This window comes from Euprymna scolopes, chromosome 13 (genome assembly GCF_053919585.1).
Source record: "Euprymna scolopes isolate OS-2025 chromosome 13, ASM5391958v1, whole genome shotgun sequence".
NCBI classification, from domain to species: domain Eukaryota; kingdom Metazoa; phylum Mollusca; class Cephalopoda; order Sepiida; family Sepiolidae; genus Euprymna; species Euprymna scolopes.
In genome coordinates this window covers 79,394,060-79,407,430 of record NC_136494.1, presented here as the reverse complement: position 1 = coordinate 79,407,430, position 13,371 = coordinate 79,394,060, and the positions used below count along the sequence as shown (strand labels likewise).

The window sequence follows — 13,371 nt, the reverse complement described above, 5'->3', positions numbered from 1 at the left end:
AAAATGTAATAAAAAAAATAGCATTTTTTTATCGCCAATTAGAATTTTTTCCCCGGTCATTGTATTTTTCTGGGTTCCGTGTCGATACTTAAACGTGTCATTAGTCACGATTTTAAAAGTTAACCTTGTTCTCACTATTTTTTTTATTTCGTTTACTGATGCAAGGCATTTAGCATTACCCGGTGAGTTTGCACGTGATATTTCCCTGATAGGTACCGTTGCCGTTCTCTGGAACTTAGATGGCTATATGTCTTCGGAGATTCCAGTGTTATTTGCGTATATTCAGTTGATATTTTGTCGAGTATCTTCTTCTCCCTTTTCACAAAGAGAGTTTTGGTGTCGTAATAATCTAGTCTGATGTCATGATTATCGGCAGTTTTTTTTCTCTTTAATTCTTGAAGTATTTTTACACTTTCGATTTCAACTAACTTGTAGTACGTCGACTTACTCTTATTATATGTTGTTTTTTTTCACTTGAAAAGTTTTATAAATAGTTCGAATGTTTACCTCAATGATGTACGGTGTTATTGTCAACATTAACTTCGATTTCAATTTCTCTTAGACGATTTCCCACCAATTTCTTATTAACCATTACACATATAAGCACTCACCTTTAGTCATATTACACTGTTTTCCTTTATCGTCTAGACTGGATAACGTTCTCTGGCAATTACTATATATCTGCGTAGTTTACTGCCTTCTGGATCGTCATCATGCAGACTGGTCCCCAGCGAAATATACAGTTTTCTTGATGTTTTATAACTATTTCTTCTGGGCATCGTTTCATTTTAATATACAATAATACCACAATATTTTTATTACCTACTAATGTATCCGTTTTGCATTTGTAGCATTTTCCGCAGGTGCAAATGCAGATATATGCGTAGTTTGCAGCAAATAACTTTACATACAAAGGCAAGCATGGTTTCATCTTTCTTTAACTAATTAGATGTATTCACATACTAAACAACCATTAACCCGTCTTCTTGTCGACAGTGTCTACATTTATTGTTTCCATATATAGGGTGTTCTGACTGTTTATTGTGCCAACATTACTTTCGACTGGGAATCTAAAGTAATGATATACGATAACAGATTTTGGAAATTCGAACGTAATTATATTATCAATATGATAACACAGTCAGTCTCAAAGCGCTCTATATCAGCTAGATGACACGTTATTTAAGCCACTGTTTAGCAAACATATTTTTGACAAACAAGCTTTAATCTTGAGATAAACATTCACTTTTTTAAAGATATGTTTATGCTTTGGTGGTGTTTGAAAAATACGGTAATGGATGCTACTTATATGATATTTGAAACTTTAAATGTAATTATATATTTTTTGCGAAATATCATATACCAAAAATAAAAAAAAAATTGCTCGTTGACAAATTTGATGTTACATTTTAAGAATTAAGATAAACTTCTAAAACGTTATATGATATAACGATAAGCCCATTGCGATTTAAATGTCAAGATAAATACAATATACGCATACATGCCTGCAAATGTATATGCTAATTTTAATATATTCATAACTGCACAAACATGTACGTAACACTTTTCACAGGTAAACATGTTTACACATATGCGTATATAAAAAATCTGTATATGATAAATATATATCCACGTATAATATATATATATATATATATATGTATATATATATATATGTGTGTGTGTGGTTGTATAAATCTGGCATAAAATGATCACATATACGTATATGTAATCAGAAATATAAGTGTGTTTATATTTATTACGATAAACATGTAGATAAAAACATATACATCATAACATTAAAACGTGTATAACATAAATACGTATATATATATATATATATATATATATATATATATATATATAAGACTAACAAATTATATAAGTGTATGATTTTCATATTATAGGCTAACAATATCATATTGTTTCTATTGTTTTGACTCTCGAGTGTGTATCCCTTTATATATTATATGCTTTTATATTGAGTGATGTGATTCTCGGTTGATCAACTGTGTAAGATTTATACTCGAGAGTCAAAACAATGAAAAAATATGCTACTTATTACAAGAATAATGCACCCTCACATCTCTCTCTCTCTATCTCTTTTTGTCTCTCTATCTCTTTTTGTCTCTCTCACTCTCTCTCTCTCTATATATATAATGGCCGATCCACAAAATGTAAACAGTTTTTGACCTCACCCTTTACTTAAAAGTAAACCAAACATTAGTGAATCGACCAACATTTAATATATATTAAATAATTATAAATTATGATCTATAATATAAACGCACCTCTCTGATTTAATGTATGTATGTATGTATATATGTAAGTATGTATGTGTATATGCATGCAAATAACTCAACGTACATCTGTGTGTGTCTAAAACAAACTTTTTATTTAAAAAAAAGAAAAAAATCCAAGCGTCTGTAATTCATATCAATTGGACTTGTTATTCGTCGTTTCGTACGTTGAGTTATTTGGAAAATTATGTGTGAATTTGTCAACATGATGATCATCATTATCATATACTGCATATGTGTGAGTCTAAAACAAACATTTTATTTCAGAAAACAAAAGGAAGGAGGAAAAAGATCAGGAAGGAAAAGGGACAAAAACGGTCCAGCACTTACTATGTATGACTTTTGGAATGTTCCTTCATGTGTATTTGACATGTATATGTGTGTGTACGTATGTATAGGCATATGTATGTATGTGCGTATTTGTGTGCCTCTACGTGATTTTAGTTCCATGCGTGTGCACATGCATACGTATGTTGGCTTACATCTGTATGTACGCATGTGTTTATTTTCATGTGTATATGGGGTGGAGAGGGCTTCCGTAAGCCGTGGTGAAGACAACTCCTCTAGGAAAAGCAAATCTTAGATTAAAAAATGAAACACATAAAGCAGGAAACCAGTACCCGCATTAAGCTGGTCTGCAGTTTGATTTGTTGCTGGCTGTCTTGCTGTTGTTTGTTGGTGGATGTCAACATTCTGAACCGAGAGAGATTTAGCTGTCGTACAAAGTAAAACTCTGTGACATCATCTGTGTATAGATACTCCCTCAGCCATAGAAAGTTGTGGTAGCATCTAATAATTGATCTGCCATCATTATATGTATATATGTATGTATGTATGTATGTTCATGTACAGGTGTATGTATATGTGTGTATATCTATGTGTATATGCATGGCTATGTGTATATGTATGTATATATGTATGCGTGTGTATGTATATACGTACATATATTGTTTGTATGCTTGTGTATATATGCCTGTGTGTATGTGCATATATATATATGTGTGTGTAAGTGTATATGTGCATGTGTGTATGCATGTATATGTATGCATGTATATGCATACAGTTATATGTATACATGTGTATTTTAATGTATGTGTGCGCATGTTTCTGTATGAGTGCATATTCATGTATGTGTATGTATATGTAGGTAAGTGTATGCATATATATAGATGCATATGTGTATATATGTGTATATGAATGTATATATGTGTATGTATTTGTATATGTGTGTATTTAAATGTAAGTACATGTGTATGTATGTGTGTGTATGTATATGTATGCATGTGTATTATGCATTGTGTATCTATGTGTGTATGTTTACAGATATGTATGTGTGCATGTGTATACATATATTTTTTATTCATATATATATATATATATATATATATATATATATGTATATATGCCATTGCCCGTCTTGTGTATGTTTATGTATGTGTATTATGTATTGTGTGTATACATACATTTGTGTTATATATATGTATATATGGGTATATATGTATGCATGCGTGCATGTATATATATATATATATATATATATATATATATATATATATATATATATACTAATGATCGTCTTCAGTGTCATGTCTGTTTGAGCGTGTGAATTTTGCCGGCAGGACTGAAGTCATTTTCGGCTCATGGACTTTCAGTGCCCGAGGGAGTCGCACTCGTCTGACAAGATGTTGTATGCATGTATGTATGTATATATGTATGTATGCATGTATGTATGTATGTATGTATGTCTGCTAACACTTTCGACAAAGGCGGCGAATTTTCACGGGATTTGGATGCTTTTTAAGTTCGACCCTTCCGGACGACAAATATCGATAAATTTGAAAAACACACTAAATCCCTCAGCTCCAACTGGCAACGACCACTATTTTTTTTTTGCCCAACACACACCTCCAAACACCCGAGCAACGCTGGCCACCCAGGTTAGTTTATATAATAAAATATAAGGATCCTAATGAAAATCTCTTTTATGGAATCACAAATGAACGTAAGTAATGTTTTATTTTAAGTAAAATAAAAATGCAGAAAATTTTCCTACTTTTAAGACAATAAAAAATCAAAATGTTCAAAATCATAATTTTTTAGAAGTTAAATTTCAGAAATAGTACATAAAATTCCCTAAAATCTTTAAATTCATTCAATGCATCATTAAAGAAATAAACAAACAATATTATTATTATTAAATTAAGAATGTTTATTTTTAAAATACTTTCTCTAAAAAATATAATCGCAGTAAATATTTCATATGATTTTAATAATAACAGTATCCGGGAATTTTACATGCCATATTGTAATATTTCATTTTTAGGCGAAAATATGCAAACATTACTGTGATAAGGTGTTGTTATATTATAGAAAATTTAAAAAAATATTAATGTAAAAATGGATAGCCCTAGTCACAAACAGAACTATAACAAATGGTATAAATTCTACGGTTGTATCTTTGGAAAAAGTGTGGTAGGATGAGTGCGTAAAACACTTTTTAAAAAGTAAGTTTTTAACTTTCATAAGTAAATGATCATTTTCTTTCAAATTTGACTTCCATGTCAGCAATATTAAATAGTTTGACATTATCCTTAATGGATATTACAATTTAAGAGCAGTAATAAAATAAATGAATCACTTTTAAAACACCATTTTACAAATGTTTTATTTCAAAGTCTAGTAGAAAAACTTTGGTAAACGAACGCCTTAAATAATGTTAGCGTGCTGTTTAATAACAAACTTATAATTGCAAGGTCTTGTCAGAAGATGCTAATCCCTCAGTCACGGAAAGCCTATGTGTACGAAGATGACTTTTCAGTGCTGTCATCAACTTGCACATCCTCAAGCAGACATAACACTGAAGACAGTAGTTGGTTTGGAAGAAACTTACAGCAACAGAACGCAGTATCATCGTGCGCTTTCATGTGATTAACAACACATGCCTTGGACAACATAGCCTGATCACGCACCTCACAGATCCAAAGATTTTTGTGCGGCAATATATAGCGTTTCCTACATACTCTCTTAAGCTTCCCCTGGTCTATCATAGCAGCTTCAAAGTGTTCTGCGCCCCTGTATTTTAGTGCCTTCCACTACTTGCAATCATACACTAGAGACTCCCAACTGTCAACAGGAACATGTAAGCTCACCAGACTCTCCTTTCTGCTATCACGAAAAGAGTTTTTGGGCTTGTACTAGAATCTTGTCCATAAGGAGGTCATAATAAAACAGCTGTTCTTGGAGTCGATAGTCATCAAACCGTACAAGATATCCCGCCCAATGCATCTGGTTCTTAATTAAAATGGTAGCAAAACTGTTTGTTTTTACCTTATTTAAAACATATGTATTAGGGACAAAACTATACCACTTAAAGCCAAGACTCTGTCCAAGGCAATGCTGATTAAAACTCTTAAGCCATTCCACTTGTGACCGGTACAAGGTCCATGTTTCAGAGGAATAAAGTAGAAATGGCATTACACATGTTTGATATATTGACATTTTAGTTGTCAGATAGATATTCATCAGACCTTACTATTTATCCTACCAAATACGTATGATGTCTTGCTGATTATCTGCCTCATTGCCCCATAAATAGTGACATCAATTGATAAGGTACTACCAAGGTAGACAATATTTTCACGACTTCAAGGCGCTTTCCATAGACGAAGATATCAGGTTTCACATACAGATCACCATGAGCGGGAGTGTACATGACCTTAGTTTTCTTAATGCTTACTGTCAGTCCAAAGCAGGTGCAGGCATTCGTTAATAGATCCATCACTAATTGCATATCTAATGAGGAGTTTGTCATCAGGTCAGCTTCATGAGCGTACACATTGATAGGAAGCAGAAAGCTTATGTGAAACTTCTCAACTCTTCACCTCTGAATAGTCTCGATTTCGCTGCCCAAGTCTTTTCTGTACGGAGTGAAGACAAGTGTTTTGTGCGCAAAAAAATGCGATCCGACCTCTCCAGGGAGATATAGACTGCCTATGCTCACAGAGACGTTAATACATTTTATGCTTTGCTTCCTCAGGCCTGTCGTCCGAAATCCATTTCAGATACACGACTCCAGGCAAGGGATGGAAGAACCTTACTGAACACATGAAATTATGCATCGATGTCATAAACACTATTTTTTGTTCACAATATATCCAATGCTGACGTTGCGGCAATAGAAAGTATTCCTCAGTGTTTCTTTCCTCAGGAAATTGATGCTGAACCGACACTCGTGGAAACAGTTGACTGCAAAAACAGATACACTCGAACAAGGCTGCTGGGCTTTATGGCATTCCTGTTGAGCTGCTGAAACATGGCGGTTTACATGCACATTGTACTGTTTAGTTCTTGGTACTTTCAATAGGTACGAGTGAGCAAGTTTAATACGATACTTTGTAGAAAAACACAAGAAGGTTTTTACCCGAGGACATTTACACATATAGCAATAAAACAATAATATCCAGTTTGATTCTTCGGAATTATTTACGGAAATTATTACATTTCTCATGATCCGTACGTTTGAGAAAATCGGCTCAATTTGGGCTTTACTTTGAGCAAGCACTTCGTCGAAAAATGCATCGCGATTTCCATTCATAATATAGATTACAATTTAATAAAATGGCTTTTAATTCGTTATCTTAAGATTTCAATTTATTAATTATCAAATAAATTGTTTAACCAAACTGATAATTATTTTTATAAATTGATTAATTCGGTCTTGAAATTAGAATTTTGCGTTTACAAAACATTGTACCCTGCCTATATTTAACACGTAAATCTATTTTTCCACAGTGTAATAGATTAACTTTCGTCTGTTATCTTTTAAACAAAATTAAGACGAAAACAACAAGTAATTATTATGGGTTCCTTTTAAGAAAAATAGAGCTATGTTGTGCCGGCCATTTTAATTCAAAATTCATATTTACGTATATCATTATATATTATTAGCGTATCTAATATGCATGTAAGCATACTATATATATATATATATATATATATATATATGTGTGTGTGTGTGTGTGTGTATTCGTACATTGTATACATATATGCATATACCTATATCCCTATATCATATAAAGAAAGCCTGGTTAAACGAAAAATGTTATTATACATATGAATGCACATACCATATAAATCGTATCTCCTTCCAACCCTCTCCATATATATACATAATAAACTACGACTGTATGATTATATATATATATATATATATATATATATATATATATATATATATATATATATATGGCTACTTCATTTAATCAAATAAATTAATATACGAAAGTAAAATTTTATGCGTAAACTTTAAGTATTTACTTCAGGAGAGAAATGGCGAACAACTGTTTACACAGGATAAACTTTACTCCCGGATAGCTATACAAAATAATATTTAAATTAACAATAACAATCGAATATGAATGAAATAAACATTTATATATATATATATATATATATATATATAAATTATCATATACATGTATATATATGTATATGTATATATATAAACTAACAGAATATTAAAACAACACAGACATTTAACTACACCTAGGTTTAAAATAGGTAAGGTCACTAAATAGCCAGGCCCCCGCTAAAAACACCCACAAAGGAAGGGATAAACATAAGGTAAAGTGGGGCTTGTCCTGTAAGTGCCTGCCCATTGACTGATTAGGAAGGGAGTGGTGGAAACTAGGAAGCTGATTGGCTAACTTAAAACTCAATAGAATGTGCGCATATCTAAACGCGAGACAACCGCTACTCTTCGCATAAGCCTAAGGAATCTAGCGTGGAGAAAACGTGGAATATTCTGTGTAACTTAATTGCCATATATTTTTTATAACTTTATATATATATATATATATATATATATATATATAACTTTATATATATATATTTATATATATATACATATATATATATATTATACGGCACAATCACGTTGACACACTGATTCCTGCTTGATACCTGAAGTAAAGCAACATGAAGCTTTACATAACCATTTCCCAAAACACCAAATTAGGCGCCATATATATATATATATATATATATATATATATATATATATATATATATATATATATATATGTGTGTGTGTGTGTGTGTGTGTGAACATAACGAAACCACAAGAACCCCTAACTTACTAAAATTTAACCACTCCCTTTATTTTCTTTGCCCTATAAACTTTCCGGCCTTATATGTAGGTCAAATCACATTTAAACTCTTAGATATCCTACTAACCATATAACCATAAATATAGCTCAACCTATCTCTGCATATCCTAGTCTTACTAATAACCCTTACTGCTTACATTTACATCGCCGATACATATAAATTTAACCAATATATACACCGTCACCATTTAAGGAAATAAAAGTTGACCTTTCCACACATTTACACCTTCACCGCATTTAATTTACAATCATTATTCTTTCGCCCCTTCCTCATATAATCTCTATCATCTTTATTCTATTTTTAACTCATTCTGTTATATATTTTTCGTTATCTTTATTTTTATTTTTTTATTTAAAAATCTAAAATTTTATTTCATATATATTTTTTTCTACAGGTCGATATAGCTTAACCCCCCCTGTATGAGCAATGCAAATGCATACAGGCCCCTAAATATAAAACCATAACATGTAATGGAACTTATCTTAAACTCCCATTATAAATTATACCCTTTTATTTATTTATCCTAACTTTACTTTATTTACGTAGTATAAGCAGATACATATCTATGTATATGTGTGTGTATGTATATGTATATATTTATGGGCATGTATGTTAATATATAAGTGTATGGATGTATGTTTGCACGTGTGTGTATGTATGACTATATATGTATATACATCAATATTTTATTGGATATATGTGTCTATACATATATGTATAATAGTATGTGTATGTGTGTACATATATATATATATATATATAGGTATATACGTGTATATATATGTATATATGTGTATACATGTGTGTATACGTATATATAGGTATGTGCATATGTGCTTGTGTGCATGTATGTTTATATATTTTTTATATATACATGTGTAGTTATGTATATATACGTGTGTATATATGTATGTATACATATATTATATATATATATATATATGTATGTTTGCGTATATGCGTGTGTATTGGCACATGTATTCACTCTTAACGGCCTAAAACAATTCATTATCGAATGTACGTTTGGACTTACCCTGGCCACTGCGAGCGTTCGAGAATGAACCCTTGCCAAACGCATGTGACACGCATTCAACCCGTTTTCTCTCCCTTTCTATCTTTCTCCCCCAATCAATTCATACACTCCAGTGTATAGCTAAACAATCTTAATAAAAACAGCTAAATCTTATTATTCTAGCTGAATATACAAACCCCCAGACACTACAATCTAAACTTCAAAACTGAATTATTGTCGATCCCTCCCCACTTATTTTCTCTTTACTTAATTTTTTTCTCGTATTTGATTTAAAATCGTTCTTCCATATAATAATAGACATTTCTTTAAGGTCTGACGAGGCTGCTAGTTCGTGAATATGGCCCAGCAACCAAAACATATGTAACTGAACAGATAAAACAGTCATAAAATATAATATATATATATATATATATATATATATATTTATATGTGTGTATGAATATGTATGAATGCACATATATATACATCGTATACATATATATATATATATATATATATATATATATATATATATATATAATACTAAAACTCTGTCGTTCTTGGTTGTTTGCTTGCGCACTATCCTCCTCCTCCTACTACTATGCCTACTTTTCTTGCTACTACTATTACTTCTCCGCTTTACAACACTACTACTACTAGTGCTACTACTCCTCTACCATCCTCTTACTACTACTACTACTACTACACTTCCTCTTCCTTATCCTTCTATTACTACTACTGGTTGACATGTATTTTCTCTACTACTACTCTACTACTGCATTTTTTTACATCTTTCTTTTCCGTATAACTTTATAGTTATTTAACGCAATTTTCTTACAAATAAATCTACTATTTTACAATGTATTGTTTTACTGTGTACGTTTTCAGCGACCCATTTTTTTCACGTTTAAATTATAAGATATTTCAAAATTTGAATTTAACTTTAAGTATTATGGTATCTGTTTTGTGCACATTTACCTATAAGTATGGCATACCACTTATAATTCAATTGTAAGTTTATTGTTTCAAGAATAAACAATTATAAACATAACGACTCATAGAAATCTATCTATATTCTTTTTTTTTCATTTTAATATACTTTCATAGAAATGTTTCTGTTACATCACAAAAAACTATTTTCTTTACGTCACAAGTGTCATGCTCATACATTAATTCTATAGCTAATATAACATTTTTTTGCAACTATTCTGTATTACAACTATACAGTCGCAATTTCCTCACAAATAAATAAACTTTGACCTGTTGACAACGTATTTTTTTACTGTGTACGTTTTCAGCGGCCTCACTTTTTCTGCGTTTTAAATTATCCAAATAAACAATTGTTAATACTTTCTGCATTTTTTTAAATTGTTCAGTTCCGTGTTAGGTTTAAGTTATGTTAATGCAATTTTCTTACAAATAAATCTACTATTTTACAATGTATTGTTTTACTGTGTACGTTTTCAGCGACCCATTTTTTTCACATTTAAATTAAAAGATATTTAAAAATGTGAATTTAACTTTAAGTATTATGGTATCTGTTCAGTGCACATTTACCTATAAGTATGGCAAACCACTTATAATTCAATGGCTGTATGTTTTTTTTTTCAAGAATAAATAATTATAAATAGAACGACTCATAGAAATCTATCTATATTCTTTTTTCATTTGTATATACTTTTATAGAAATGTTTCTGTTACGTCACAAAACACTATTTTCCTTACGTAAAAAGTGTACATGCATTAATTCCATTGTTAATTTATACTGACCCAACGGGCCATAGGTAGTCTAGTATATATATATATATATATATATATATATATATTATGTACATAAATGTGTGCATATATATATACATGTATATACAGGGTGACCCCCCCCCAAAAAAAAACAAAAGCTAAATAGAGGCCATCTAGAACATATGCTGTAAAACGGAGAAACGAAGGCCGAAGACCCTAGTGTATTTATGTGATGTTTTGAATATAATAAACTATTCATAACCAACGTTTCATTTCCTCCGGAAAAACACTTAGAAACGGGGCCTTATTAGTGTGTGTGTGTGTGTGTGTGTGTGTGTGTGTGTGTGTGTGTGCGTGTGTGTGTGTGTGCGTGTGTAAAAAAATAAACAAACAGTATTACCATTGAATTAAAAATGTTTATTTTTAAAATACTTTCTGTAAAAAAATATAATTGCAGTTAATATTTCATATGATTTTAATAGTAGCAGTATCCGGGAATTGTGTGGGTGTGTGTGTATGTGTGTGCGTGTGTGTGTGTTTGCTTGTATGTGTTCGTATGCATTCATCTTGAAACCATATAAGATCGAAGATATATAATTTTTTTCACAACTTGAAAAAATATATTTTATTTTATTTAAATTCTAATGTAAAATTACTAGTTTTTTTTTCTATAGTTTGATAAATAAATTCATTGCGAAGAAAACGTTTGGAATTTATTTTAGCGGTCTCAATTTTTTCCAATACCTCTACTGGCAATAATATTACTTATCTTTAAGATGCGAAAAGTTTAAATATTGAACACTTGGATAATAATAATACCTTCCCTAATACATTGCATTCGTATTATTATAATTTTATCGTTATCGGGCCCTGTGTTCCAATAGTATCATAAATCAAAATTCAAATATGTTTATTGTGCAGTTTGCCATTTGCAAATCAGCAGAGTAGTCCTAATAAATATATCAGCCAGCATGTAATACAAAACTTAACGAAAACTTTGATGCATAAATTATATTGTTTAATGTATTATTACCATTCAAGTCATAAGGACTTAAAGAGTAAGAAGGGCCGTAACTCCTTCTCGCGCAGTTATAATGTATCGAATAGAAATGGAGGTTAGGATAACATATAAAATCAGCGTATTTGAATGAAACAATTTCCTATGAGAACAGAAAAAAATGCTTCTCCAAACCGATGAAGAAGCAAATTTGTCTAAGTGCTTTATAACATTCATTTAAAAGCAAATAAAAAGAAAAGTTTTCTATTAATTTTATTGATATAATAGCATGCCGGACAACACCTCAGTGTGATATTTTATTAAGGGATATTTAGTATTTATTATATTATTATATTGGACTCAATATATGGTAAAGATTTAAAAAGTAAAAAAAAAAAAAAAAATGACTCGTGCGTCACCAGCGAGAATCTTAATCAAAACGTTAAGTTTACGATTTATTTTATTTCTGACGTTAATGCCTGTCATATTAAGACATATTTGCTGCAAGACTAAAAATTAAAACATGAACTAATAGCTATTATGAAAGGCATGAATATTCGTAATGCCGTCGTTCGACCTTCACCTGCAATTTTTTTTTTTTTTTTTTTTTTTTTACACTTCTGTACCGATTTTCCCCGGCTAAAACCTAAATGTAAAATTCCGCATGGGTTCGAATACCATATATATATTTTCATGTCAGTAGACAAAAAATATCAGAGGCATTTAATAGCCATTTTTAAAACACATATATATATATATATATATATATATATATATATATATATATATATTCGCGTTCATGAGTATATAGAGAAATATGTTGGTGTTTACTATAATGTTTATGCAAATATTACGCAAGTACAAATCCTGTAGAATAGCTGCATGAATATAATCACACTTAATAGTTTACTGAAGATGACCAGTACATACAGAAACGAAAACAATAGTATGGAATTAATTAAAATGAATGCTAAAAAGAATATGCAAATTAGCTAGATCTTTTACCGATGAATGCAATCCCACGTTCCATATATAACAAAGTTTTATTTTAGTTTTAAATGAATAAGAAAGGGTGTTTAATATGAATATCAATAAACAAAAGCAAATTATAAAAGTATACGTTAAAGTACAATATTATAGTATTAATAATGTCC

At 30.5% G+C, this 13,371-nt stretch overlaps 1 long non-coding RNA gene across 2 annotated transcripts in view; it reads right to left on the bottom strand.

Moving 5' to 3' along the window:
- LOC145292079 (uncharacterized) overlaps nt 1–13,371 on the bottom strand; it is a 564,064-nt gene that overhangs the window by 205,610 nt on the left and 345,083 nt on the right. The gene's annotated exons all lie outside the window — the stretch shown is intronic.